The sequence below is a fragment of the Hipposideros armiger genome, unplaced genomic scaffold, assembly GCF_001890085.2.
Source record: "Hipposideros armiger isolate ML-2016 unplaced genomic scaffold, ASM189008v1 scaffold_111, whole genome shotgun sequence".
NCBI lineage: Eukaryota > Metazoa > Chordata > Mammalia > Chiroptera > Hipposideridae > Hipposideros > Hipposideros armiger.
The window spans coordinates 3,208,618-3,220,998 of NW_017731461.1; the positions used below are offsets into that span (position 1 = coordinate 3,208,618).

The 12,381-nt window shown below is 44.7% G+C and overlaps 1 long non-coding RNA gene across 1 annotated transcript; it reads left to right on the forward strand.

Moving 5' to 3' along the window:
• The first annotated feature begins 1,632 nt into the window (after positions 1 to 1,632).
• Positions 1,633 to 11,650, forward strand: LOC109385306 (uncharacterized). Its single transcript, XR_002124589.1, has 4 exons — positions 1,633 to 1,714; positions 2,474 to 2,638; positions 3,928 to 4,046; positions 11,524 to 11,650. It is a non-coding gene; the product is annotated as an uncharacterized LOC109385306 (long non-coding RNA).
• Positions 11,651 to 12,381: the final 731 nt, after the last annotated feature.

Here is a 12,381-nt window from a genome sequence, read left to right on the forward strand (position 1 = left end):
ACAAGAAAGGTCTCATGCCAAGGAAGCCAGGCAGTCGGTTCCTGGGCAGACAGTGTGGGCAATGCCCAGCCAGGAGGGAAAACATGACAAGCTCCTGCCTGCCTCAGGACCTCTGTTCGTGTTGTTCCACGGAGCCTGAAATGCTGTTCATGCCCTGCCTGTCTCCCCATACCAGCCCCCCAGAGTCCTTTATTTTGCTTCCAAAGTCCTTTTCTCTGGAAAGCATTCCAGATGCACCAGATGAAGTTGGTCATCACTCCATAACGTCTTCAAGTTTCCCTGAATAACATTTATCACAATTGTACCCATTAACCATTTGTGTAATTGCCTTCTCTTTAGGCTATAAGCTCCTTGGGAGTAGGAATCTTGAACGAATAAATGAATGAATGTCATAAGTCAGGGGGGAAAAAAAGTAGTAGCAGCTAGCTGGAAGCAGGAGAAAGAGGCCAATTGAGGCAGCAAACCTGGAGGCTTGGCTGAAGCAAACAGAAAGCCAGAAGGGCAAAGCCCCAGGGTCAGGCACAGATCAGGCAAAGAGGAGCAGAGGCTTTCAGGTCAGGACTGCTAGCACAAGGCTTGCAAATGCTGGATTTCAATAGCATCCCTTGGAGGGAAGGTTTTGTGCCCCTTGCTGAGCATGGGGAAAAGCTTTAGAGAGGAGGGCTCCCACTGGATACCCTCGCTTCCAGCACAAGCAGATAACCTTCCCATGATAGAACTAAGTATCCAGTATAAATTAGGCTGCACATGGGTTCCTGGGACATCTGTCCTCAGACCACAGGGATTTGAGATCTTTACTTAGCAAGGCTGCCATGTCTCGCTTACAACTGCCCTGACCTTCTGTTGAAACTTTTTTCCCAACCATAGCTAAAGGGACTCCACCAGCCCCTCTCTCTGTATCATGGCTATCTGATGCCCTGAGTACTTCTTCTTACCCAACTGAGACATCTGGGGGAACTTAAAAGATGGGAAATGGAGTGGTGTGTCCCAAAGGGCAGGCAGAGTCATATCTTAGATTAGAGCTGGGCATGGACTGATTAACTGCATTAGAACAGGAAAGATAGCAGGGGTTCTGAGATCTAGAATGAAGATGCATCTACTCAGGTGGGACAAGCACCAAAGGGACAGCAGCACGACCAATCCAGTGGGAGGAACACAGAATTTGTCAGCTACAGTAACAGGCTACATGAGAGTGGTGGCAAGAAGTTAGCTTTGGGGTCTCAGTGGGAAATATTAGGGGGTCACCTGCTAGGTGATGGGCTCAGAGATACACATAAAATGTAAGTCAACTACAGGCAGTCCTCAGAAGTCCCAGGAGGCAGAAACCCACCCCTGGGAATGTCTGTTTGCAGGTAGCAAGTTCAAATGGCAAGACACTGTTCCCAAGAGAACTGGAGGCGAGGGCAGGACACTTAAGCAAGGAATGTCCTCAGCCTCTGAGGGCCTGAGTACCAGGAAAACAACCAAGGCAGGGACTTAGAGACAGAGGCATGTGCCAGACCAACCACTTGTCAGAATGAGTCACAAGATTAGGGACAACAAGCAAGTAGCCAAGGTGACAAGAGCGAATCAACACTGTTGGACAGCAGCAGCTTGAATTCTTCCAGCCTGAAGTCAGAATTGATCCTGGAGCCTGGGTAGAGCGGAGCCTGCAGGTCTGGCCACCACGTGGATTCAGCTTAGGGAGGAGAGGGGTGCAAAGTCTGGGCACCAGGTAAAGCCTGACAGACAGCACACATGTGGCCCGGTTCTGCTCCAGCTGTTTTTAATAATCTGACTTGCTCAGGAAAGATGAGGAATGGGCTGACGTGGGCTTGGAGAGCAGACTATGGAGTGCTTACCAGGACTAGGGGAGGGGCAAGTATGTGAATGTAGATTTGTCAGGGCATCTAGGTGTCCTGAGAAGGTGAGGGGCCTTATCAACTGAGAGGAGAACCGTAATTCAGGCTCAGAAAAGGGGCGTGAGTCGTCCACCGGCAGCAAGAAGCTGGATTCTCCAGGAAGACTGAGAAAACAAAAGCACCCCTCACCATTTGAAATCGTTTTATACATGGTTTCTTATTTTTCCTTTCTGTGTATTTGTTTAGCTTCTCTCTTCCTCCTTAGAAGGTGGCAAGGGTTCTTCCGGTCTTGTCATCTTCTGTAACCTCAGTGTCTGTAACAGTTAGGCCCAATAAGTCTTTGTTGAATGAATGAAGGAAGGAAGGAAGGAAGGAAGGAAGGACTGCATGAGGGAATCAATGAAGCGACCTATGGTTCTGCAGTCATAGTACAGACTGCTTCTCAGGATTCATGAAAGAAAACCTTGTTCCATGTTTCCTGGAGTGCCCAGACCCCAACCAGCCCAACCGGTCTAAGAGTGCTGGTCCTACAATGGATTTGCCTCCCTAATCATATTAAGTGAGGGCAGCAGAGCCCAAATCAGGATCAGGTTCCACATCCACGTGCGCGCAGACTGCCTCCTCCCTCTCAGGTTTCAGCTTGGGCTGCCTGGGCGTGTTTGTGAGAATCTGGAGCAGCTGGGGAGAGAAGCCCTGAACGACTCAGAAGGCATGGCTTTCCCCGTGGTCAATCAACACGGCATGCGCTAGCATGCGGAATCCCGAGCGAGGGATCCAAGAATAATTCATCATGTCAGGTAACTCTGGGCTAAGAGAAATGGGGTGGGCGTGGGGTCACCACTCTAAGTGAAATGTTTCAAGGAAAATAAAAATCAAAACAAAGAGCAACAATAATGACAGAACAGAAAATCAGGGTTGGTGGTTTCCCCTGTGGATATAAATTACAAATGGGGTGGGGAGAACGATAGGTAATAGAGACGCTACTATGAAAGCATGGCTCAGCTGTGCTTCACCTAGTACCTGAGTGCCTGCTGTGGTCCAGGCACTGTACCAGTGCTGAACATATAATAGTGAGCAATGTGGGCCTGGCGCTTGGAGATGCAGACGGTAAAAAGGCAAACACTAAGAACTCCAATAGGGACAATAGAGAGTCCTGTGGGAGCTCAGAGAAGGAGCACCTACCTATATCAAACTTGAGGGATGGAGCGAGGTCAGCGCAGGCTTCCTAGAAGAAATGACATCTTCGTGCAGATCTAAATCAGGAAAGGATTCAGCAAACAAAGAGAGAAGGAAGAGAGTTTCAAGAGGAAGGAATGTGTGCGCGATGCCCTGAGTGAAAAGTAAGCATGGTGCATATAGGGAACTGCAGGGATGTCAGCCGGCTTGGCGTGTACAGGAGAGCGTGCTGAAAAATGGGGGTATGCAGAGGCCAGATCATGAAGGCCCTTACATATTAGCTTCAGAATTTAAATTTATCATTTTGTCATTGATGGGGTGTGAATGCGGAAAGGTAGACAGTGCTAATTCAAGGCTTTTAAGAAGGGAGTGTGTACTGGAATAATCTCTTTCCCTACTGGTTCTTAGAAACCCCCCCTGGTAATGTTTCAGGAGGGGGTGTTTTTCCATTTTCACCAAGTTGTTCCTAAATCCTACTGTTCGGGAACACTGTTTCCCACATCTGCATACCCTGGCATAGTCAGTGCCTGGCACAGAGCAGGTACTCAACACAAAGATGTTATTCCTTTCATGAGGCGTGCGCTAAGATGCAAGTGGCAGAAAGGACACGCTCACTGCTGCCCTGTCCTTACCTCAGAGGGGACTGGAGGAAGTCTCTGCATACGGGCAATCTGAGGGAGGCAGTAACAGCCAAAAGGCTGTCCCAACCTGTGGCAGAGACTCCTTATACCCACAAAATCCCGTTGCCTTTCGCTTCTAGGCAGCATTCCCTGGCCTCCCTTAGAGTGAGGTATCGCCCTATGATTGAATTTCCAGCACTGAAATGTGGGCAGGAGAAAGATTCTCCACTTACAGGTCTAGCCCACAGATCTTCTCCCCTATAAATCCAATCTCCTGTCCCTTCTTCCAGTTGAGTGAAGGGGAGTCTGAAGATCTACAGAGGGGGAGACCACAAGACAAAGGAGCCTTAGTCCACACATGACCACATAGAAAGCCACTGGAGCGGGAACTGCCTCACTGGGGTAGAATGTGAGTAAGTAATGAACTTCTGTTGTGTTGAACCTCTGCGATTTAAGGGTTTATCTTGTATGGTAGCTACTCTTATTCTAACTAATGTATAGCTTACATAGCCCCACCATCACCTAACGCATTCCAAAGGCCCCCAAGAAGAGGCGCTACCGTGCTGAATCTAATTTTGGATGACAAAAGCCACTATCGTGCAGAAAATGCTCGTTTCACTCTGTGAACAAAATTCTCCTCATGGAAGGACGCAGATCTTCCCACTTAAGAGAGTCTTAGTACCTCTTCGGAAACATTTTGGATTGCTTGTTCTGATGCCCAGTTTTGGAATTAAAAATAACATCTCTAATCGAAATAAGCCACTGACTCAGTTATTTAGTCCTGTTTCTGGCTGCACATAAATGTTACACGGATGTGAACACGAACTTGTTCAGTAAAAACCACCTAGAGGTGAGGTAACACAAGACATAATATGTAGTCAGTGAGTTCTGTATGGTGACGAAAACTTTTCTGGTTATTACTAAAATGAGGAGCTATTCTCTTCTTACTCCCCACCACCCCCGCACCCCCCCCCCAAAAGGTCAGGGACTGTAAAACTCCTCCCAGTGCCTCACATTAGCTCTAAGAGCACACAAAGCAGAGACTGAGTACAGCTATGGTCTATAAAAAGATAATGTTCTTGGGGTTAGAGGTAATTTCATAGAAATCCATAGAATGAATACACAAATGGTTCAGTGTCGCATGGATCTACACAGTAGCTATTATAAACAGCAGTGACTAGAACTACAAAAATACAATTAATGGAGATTCTGTACTTATAGGGGAAACTTTAGGAAATTGCTGTCAAAGAAACTGAGAATTTCTTACAATTAGCATAAAAGTAAACAGCCATTTAAAATTAGGTGCCCTGTTCATAGTAGCAGGGAATATAGTCAACGATACAGAACCAAGAAGATTAAAAAAAAAACAAAAAACATTTTTAAAATAGAAACAGGACTGCTTGGCTAAAGATTTTTTCAAGTTCCCCAGTGAGAAGGGAACTGGAGTTAGAACTGCATTAAATATGATATACAATTTGAGGTGTATCTTCAGTTAATGCCATCAGATATCATTCAAGCTGGATACCTGAACCAGTAGACCCTGACTAATCATTGCAACCAAGTTTCTTGTGTCCCAGAGTGCAGAGATAAAACCCACAGCACTCTAAAAGAATGAAAACTCAACCAGGTTTTATTTTGTGAGTATGTTACATGTACTATGGTTGATGTCTTAGAAAGCATCTCCAGATTATCAAAGCTCTTCCCCCACAAATAACCCTGTAGAATTCCAGTTATATGCTTGAGTAACTAATATGATTTGGGCAGTAAGATTAGTGGGTGTTACCTAGATTCAGGCAAAGCCATCTCTAACTTCTCACTTGCCATGCCTCGTTCTCCTTTCGTTCCCAAACCAGCTCCATTTCTCAGACTCCCTCTCTCCCCTCCCCAACCTCTTCTTCAGCACAAGTTCTTGGCTCTCCTTGCCTAGAACCTCCAGAAAGAATGAACCTGGTCTACCAGTCTGTTATCACACTGGGTATGTCCTGTCTACCTGGCCTGATTGAGTGGGAGCACCTTTCTGCCACTGTGGACCCTGCCATTCTGCTGCAAATGACGACCTCCTCCCCTTGCAGGCTTCAGCAACTGCTGGGAGAACTTCTGCATCATAGGGTTCAGTGTGAATATTGGCAGCTCAGCTGGGCCCCTGTCGACACTAAGGGAATTTAGCAGCTACCCTAAGAGATAAAGGGAGCTGAGGAGAAGGAGAAAACAGCAGGGAGAAGGCCCAGAGGCAGAGAGTTGGGAGAAGGAGTCCTCATGATAGAAACTTCTAGAAGGAGCAGCCTGAGATGAGCTGACTATCTGAGCTGAGAGTAACCCTCCCTCTGGGTTGATAATCCAGAGGAAGCACTGGCCCTTCCTTCACAAAGAGAATGAGTTCAACATTCTATCCCAGGACTTCAAAGCATCCCTTCAACTAATTATCATAGAGATGTGTATTAATTGGGAAGCTGCAACAGCGCCTTAATACTTGCTCTATTACTAGCTTAGAAAGCAACCCTGAAGAGAAAACCCAATTGTGTCTGAGGTGATTGGGGTGGTGGATAGGGGAGGATAGAAGCGGTTGAGGATAGCTAGCCCTTAGAGCTTTAGCAAAACAAAACAAGATCTTTTGAGCAGAAGCAGCAATAAGATCATTACTACAAAATGTGAAAAAACATACTTGTCAACTTTTCCCCCCCTTCCCCTACAATACTGCCACCACTCCCAGCTTCTCAAAACTAGATCTTCTAAATGAATAAGTCAGACACAAAAATTATATGATTCTATTTATATAAAATATCTAGAATAGGCAAATTCATAGAGATAGAAAGTAGATTAGAGGTTACAAGGGGGTGGGGGATGATTACTTAATGGTTACAGAGTTTCTGTTTGGGGTAATGAAAACATTGGAAATGGATAGTGGTGGTAAATGTACATTTTGAATGTAATTAATGTTACTGACTTGTACATGTAAATGGTTAAAACAGCACATTTTATGTTATCTATATTTTACCACAACTTAAAAAATTAGTAATGTAATCTATCAAACCCTATGGAATTATACACTTTATAATGGATGAATTGTACAGTATGGTGAATTATATGTCAGTAAAGATGTTTAAAAACAACAACAACAACAACTAGATCTACTCATGACCAGCACCCGCAGGCAGATTCAAGCCTGTTCTAGCTTCTTTCTTCCTCATTCATTGAGAATCTTTTATTTGCCAGGTACTCTGCTAGGCATTGATGGACAGAATAGACATGGCAGGAATTGTTTAAGTAGCTTAAATCTCCTTCCAGCCATCTGATGGCATTAACGTTGAGTATTGCTTTGTGTTATTACACAGGCTTCCTTTCCTAAGGCCGACCACAGAACTGTATGGCTCCAGCGTTACTTCTGAGTCTCAGCTCACTGGCAGCATCTTATTCTGTTATAGAGATCTCTGTTTTCATCTCCACCCTGAGTTCCTATTCTGCCAGCCTGACCAATCTCCAGTTGTCCTAGAAGGCTTTGTTTTGTATTAGTAAGTCCCTTCCTAACCACTCATGATCGGTGGTTCTGACTTAAACTCCATCCCACCATCCAGGGCCCTAATACTCTGTAGAGAGACCTCACTGATGCCCGCTGCCTATCTGAACACCTTCCACCCCAATTTACTGTTATCATGTTCTTTTCCTTCCTGGCATGTAACTTTGTAACTTTCCCATGGACTTCCTGTTACTGACTTTATATCTGCACTGCAGCTAAAAAGACCATTATTCAGTTGTTCTTGCAAATGGGTCAGCTCCCCCATCATATGTTCCAAAGAGTATGTCCTGGTCCCACCTCATCTCCCTTGCTCCACTCTAAGTAATGAACCACGGCCACAGAATCTCAAGATATGACAATTCTATCCAGTACTATATCTGGAACACAAACATGATCGCACCCAGGCCAGGAGATCACTTGCAAACAAACACAGACATATCTACAGTGGGAACTTTCGATCCTTGCTCACATTAGAATCACCCCTGTGCTTTTAAAAAATACTGATGCTGGGGAATTCTCCAACAGACTGCCTTCAGACTTCATCTGTACCACCAGCTCTTCCGGCCCACACTGCAGATTTTGGATTTGCCAATCTCCATAATCACGAGAGCCAGTTAAATATATACACTGATTCTTACACCATGTACCCAGAGATTCTGGCTTAAATGGTATGGGATGGGGTCCAGGTATGGGAATATCTTCAAAGCGCCTCAAGTGATTCTAATGCATATCCAGGGTTAAGAGCTACAGATCTAAGTCAACCAGATAATACAGGAATTCAACAAGTATTTATTGAGCACCTACTATGCACCAGCCATAGAGTCGAAGATTCAGTGAACTAACCAATAAAGGGTCCTGTTCTCATGGAGTTTGCAATGGTGGGTGGGGAATGAGATAGAAAACAAAGAAGTATAATTGTATAACTGGAGATATAGCAAGTACAAAAAAATATAAACGGAAATTTTATAGTATATACACAGGTCTCCGGGACCCTGGATTTAGGTTTTCAGAATATATTTTCAGAGTAGATTAATGGCATCAGGAGAGTGGAGACCATCTGGGATCCCACTAGCCTTCAGAGTTAGGCACGACGTTGCTAAGTGCTCCTTTAGAAAGTCAGAAATCTCTCCATATCTCTTCCTGAGCTTTAAACCATTCATAAAACCGGGGTAGTAGTTGAAAGACAAGCAGCTGTGTTTTCATGGGGGAAAGAACGAATACAGGGCTCTCCTTGGTTCAGGGCTTTTAAAAGCGAAACAGGATAAACAGGTTTGATGGCAGCCTGTGGGAGACATGGGGGAAGTGAGCCTTCCACTTCTTTCTTTCTTGACTCTTTTTCTCTCACTTCAAGCTGTTAAGAAGGAAAGAATATGGAGAGGGCAGGGTTTCTCAATTCACTCTCTCTCCCCTAAACTCAGCAGGACTTTGATTAGACATCCCAGGAGAACCAGGCTGACTCAAACCTTGCCAACCCATGTGTGCATCAGATCCTGCCAGTCCGTACTGGGATCTGTAACTCAAAAACAGGGTAGCAGTTAGTTGGTTCACTAATCAAACATGGGACCGGTGCCCGGCATTGGTCTTTGCTGCTTTGGGCGAATCCCTACTTTTGGGGAGCTTACAATCTAGCGGGGGAGTTGGACAATAAAGTGCCGAACAAATAAAACATAGTCTATTTGCAAGGAAGTAGACAGAAAGCTAAGCTGGGTACTATTTCAGATGGTATTTTGAAGGAAGTGACATTTAAGAAGTGGCCTGAGTGAAACCAAAGAATAGACTCTGAACTCCTAATAAATAGGAAGCCTCTCACTAACATATGGCATTTCCTTTTACTCATTCAAATAAAAAGATCTGCCCTCCTCCAACCAGCCCCAACCCAACTCTTCCCTAGAAACTGCTTTCCAGTGGTTCTGGGGAGTGAGGCACCTGGACCTAGGATCTTGCTCCACGCCTTCTTCAGTTAATATCTTCATGGAAATCATGTGTATGGTTATAAAGTTGTAACCCCATAAACTGAGGCTGTCCAAGCCCTCAAAGCCAGCTCTTATGCATACTCATAGACACAGCTGGAAACCCCTTTCCAAGTGCTTAGTTTCATCATACATCGTATGTTATCTGGGTTTCCTAAAGGTAATCACAGTCAGCAAGTCATCAGCCTTGGTGCTCACTACAAGCCCTTTCGGCTAGAAATGGGAGAATAGTGGGATCTCCAGAGTTAGCTTCCTTTTCCCAGAGTCCAGGAAGATGAGGTCACTGTCTGTTCTGTTTCCCAAGACGTGATCATTGCAAAGTTCTTCCATGTACTTAACTTTAGTTTCTTTTGTTCTAACATCACCTCTTCTATTGCCTTTTTTTTTTTTTATGTTTCAGCAATGAGCTAGACAGGGAAGGGGCAGGATTTGCACAGCCAAAATTTACCTCTGAAACTTCTGCTGCTTCTGCCGTTGAGGAATAGACCTAGCTAAGTGCTAGAGGAGAAGAGAAGTGTGGATTGAGGCTCTACCAGCCACTCTTCCTGCAATGATGGAGTTCAGGGCCATTGGGCATGTCACAGCCAAAAGGATGATATAGACAAATTGGATAAAGCTCAGGAAAGAGCAACACACCAAAAAAAAAAGAAAAGAAAAAAAAAGATGATGAAGAGGCTGAAGGAATTGAATGATGAGGAGAGATTAAAAGAACTAAATATGGGCAGACTGGCTAAACGCCGATTAAAAGCAGCGATCAGAACTGTCTGCGGGTATCTGAACACCAGCAGGGAAGAGGGGCCGCACTAGCAGGTGTGGGGTCAGGCAGGGGGGAAGTGATGTGGACTGAGAATAAATGAAGGGAAAGTGCTAGTGGCAAACTGCTGGGTGGTGAAAGAGCCTCTATTAAGGGAAGAGGTGGGGGGAGTGGGCATAGAAGGGGTAGTGGGCATAGAAGAGGGGGACATTTAACATAAGGCTCTCCCATGAGAGTTCTAAATATACCCGACGATGTTAAGCAAGCCCTAGGGGTGATAGAGGGCATGCCCAGGGACACTGTAGGTGTGTCACAGGGGCTGTGTCCTTATCTAACATCATAACAGTGAGTTCCTGCAGGTCTGGATCCAGAATGGTCAGAGGCCAGGAAGGATAGGACCATCAGCTGTGCATTCGGACAGCACAAAGATCAGACCACTCGACTGTCCAGCTGACACTGACCTCTTATACCCCTTTTTGTTTTAAAAGTAAAATCCTGAACCAGGAACCCTCTCGCTTCTGCAGAGAAAGAGGCAGCTGGTCAGCTTGACAGGAGGAAACTGCAGCTTTCTCGTTAATGTGCAATCCTGAAACAGTGATGTATGGCTGGTGATAGATCATGTTGGGTTTCCGGAGAGCAGGGAAGGCTAAAGCCGGAGCCTAATTCATGATGCATGAACGCATTGATCTTCCTGGCTCTGAAAATACAGTGTAATGAACCCCCGCTAACACATCATTTTTATTCTACTGCACCTCACTAATATCTAATGATTTCACCTTCTACTGTGATCAAACATAATTGTATGGGAGTTTCAACTTTGTTCTTTGATATAGGAACATCACTGCCCAGCACTGTTTTGCTCTTTCCTATTGGTAGAGCAAGTCTGAAACTTACACGTGTAATGATTAAGATCCTATAGATAAGCTATCTTGTGGTCTTTTGAGGAGCCCTATGTGTTCACAAGTGCATACGTGTGTGTGTGTGTGTGTGTGTGTGTGTGTGTGTGTGTGTGTGTGTGTAAGCACAAGAATGTGTTTTATGCATGTGTTGAACCAAAAGCTAATTGAAGGTAGAGAAGATATCCAAAGCAGAAGCATCTTCCCTGGGATGGCTATACCCTTCCCATCAATTGGCTCTTGGGAGATGGCAATTACTTAGAATGGAGATTACCTTGGAAATGTTATTGTTTGTGGAATCCCATCTGCTGATTGAAATCACTATAATAATTTGGTTTGAAGTCCATGAAGCTTCCTATGGGCCCCTTGCCAGCCTGTCCTTGACAGCATCATATCCTATGTACATCTACTTCATGTTTCTTGGACAGGGCTTTCAATTGCACTGTTCCATTCTCCATTTTAAAAAGAGCTTTTTGCAAAAAAAAAAAAATTAATATTAATTTTATAACTCTAGCCATCTGGCCTGAAGGTAGCTGGTTTTTGATGAAGGACCAGACATTTACAGCCCTTCTGTGGATGAGTTGAACTTTCCTTTGCCAAGCGCTGTACTTGGAGGCAGGGCACCAGAGTGTGAGGTCACTTCTGAAATTAGCTGTGTGACCTTGAGTAAACCACTTAACCATTTACCTCATCTGGACCCCGGTTTCACCAGATAAAAGGAAATTCTAATGTTTTTCCTTGTCTGAATGCAGGTGACTGAACCAGATGAATTTTGAATGTCTCCATGATACCTTAAGACCTCTTTTGCTCACCTCCATCCTGAAAGCTCCTTTCCTCCTTATGTGTGTAAAGCCTGCATTTCTTAGAGATCCACACCCTTCCCACAACCAGAGTTGGACGTGAGTAAACGATAACCTCACAACTTGGATAAAGAGAGAAACCTACACTTCTGATATCTTTCCCTCCCCCCACCCCTACCTTGTTTTTAAAAAAGAAGAATGCCAAAACAAGAGTGAATTAAGTAGAATGGTTGCCCAATAATTTAGATTCTTTAAAGAATCTGTAGCAACATTAAGTTAATGTAAAACTCAGTTCTCTAGGGAAGCTCCCACAAAGCTTAATAGGTAAAACTTGGGCCCCTGTAGAGACCTCTAATTTTGGCCTGTACTCTGTTTCATAAGGAGCTGGTGGAAGTTTAATACATAAAAAGCTAGTATTCCAGAGAAATACAGTCTAGAGCTTGTGATGCGGGTCAGGGTATAGTATCTGACTGCAATCAATATGCACTTAAATGTTTAGATATTCTAAACCTCCATTTGGCACAAAGGCTCTCCAGAGAGATCTTCCTTAGGAACAGAGAAATTACTATTCCAGAGCTGACCGTGGGTCTTCTTGGCCCATTTGTGTTTCAAGGGAGATATGAGTGAAAGGGGCAAGGGGAGTCCCTTTGGGCTGAATTGGCTGAAAAGTAAATAGAATGGGAGGAGACAGCTTTGACTTTACTCCTGGCCACGACTGCCCAGAATAACTTGGCCCAATTCCTAATTATTGTCTGTTACTCTCTGCCTCTGTAATGGGGGTAATTATTGAGATGTGTTAACAAGGTGTAT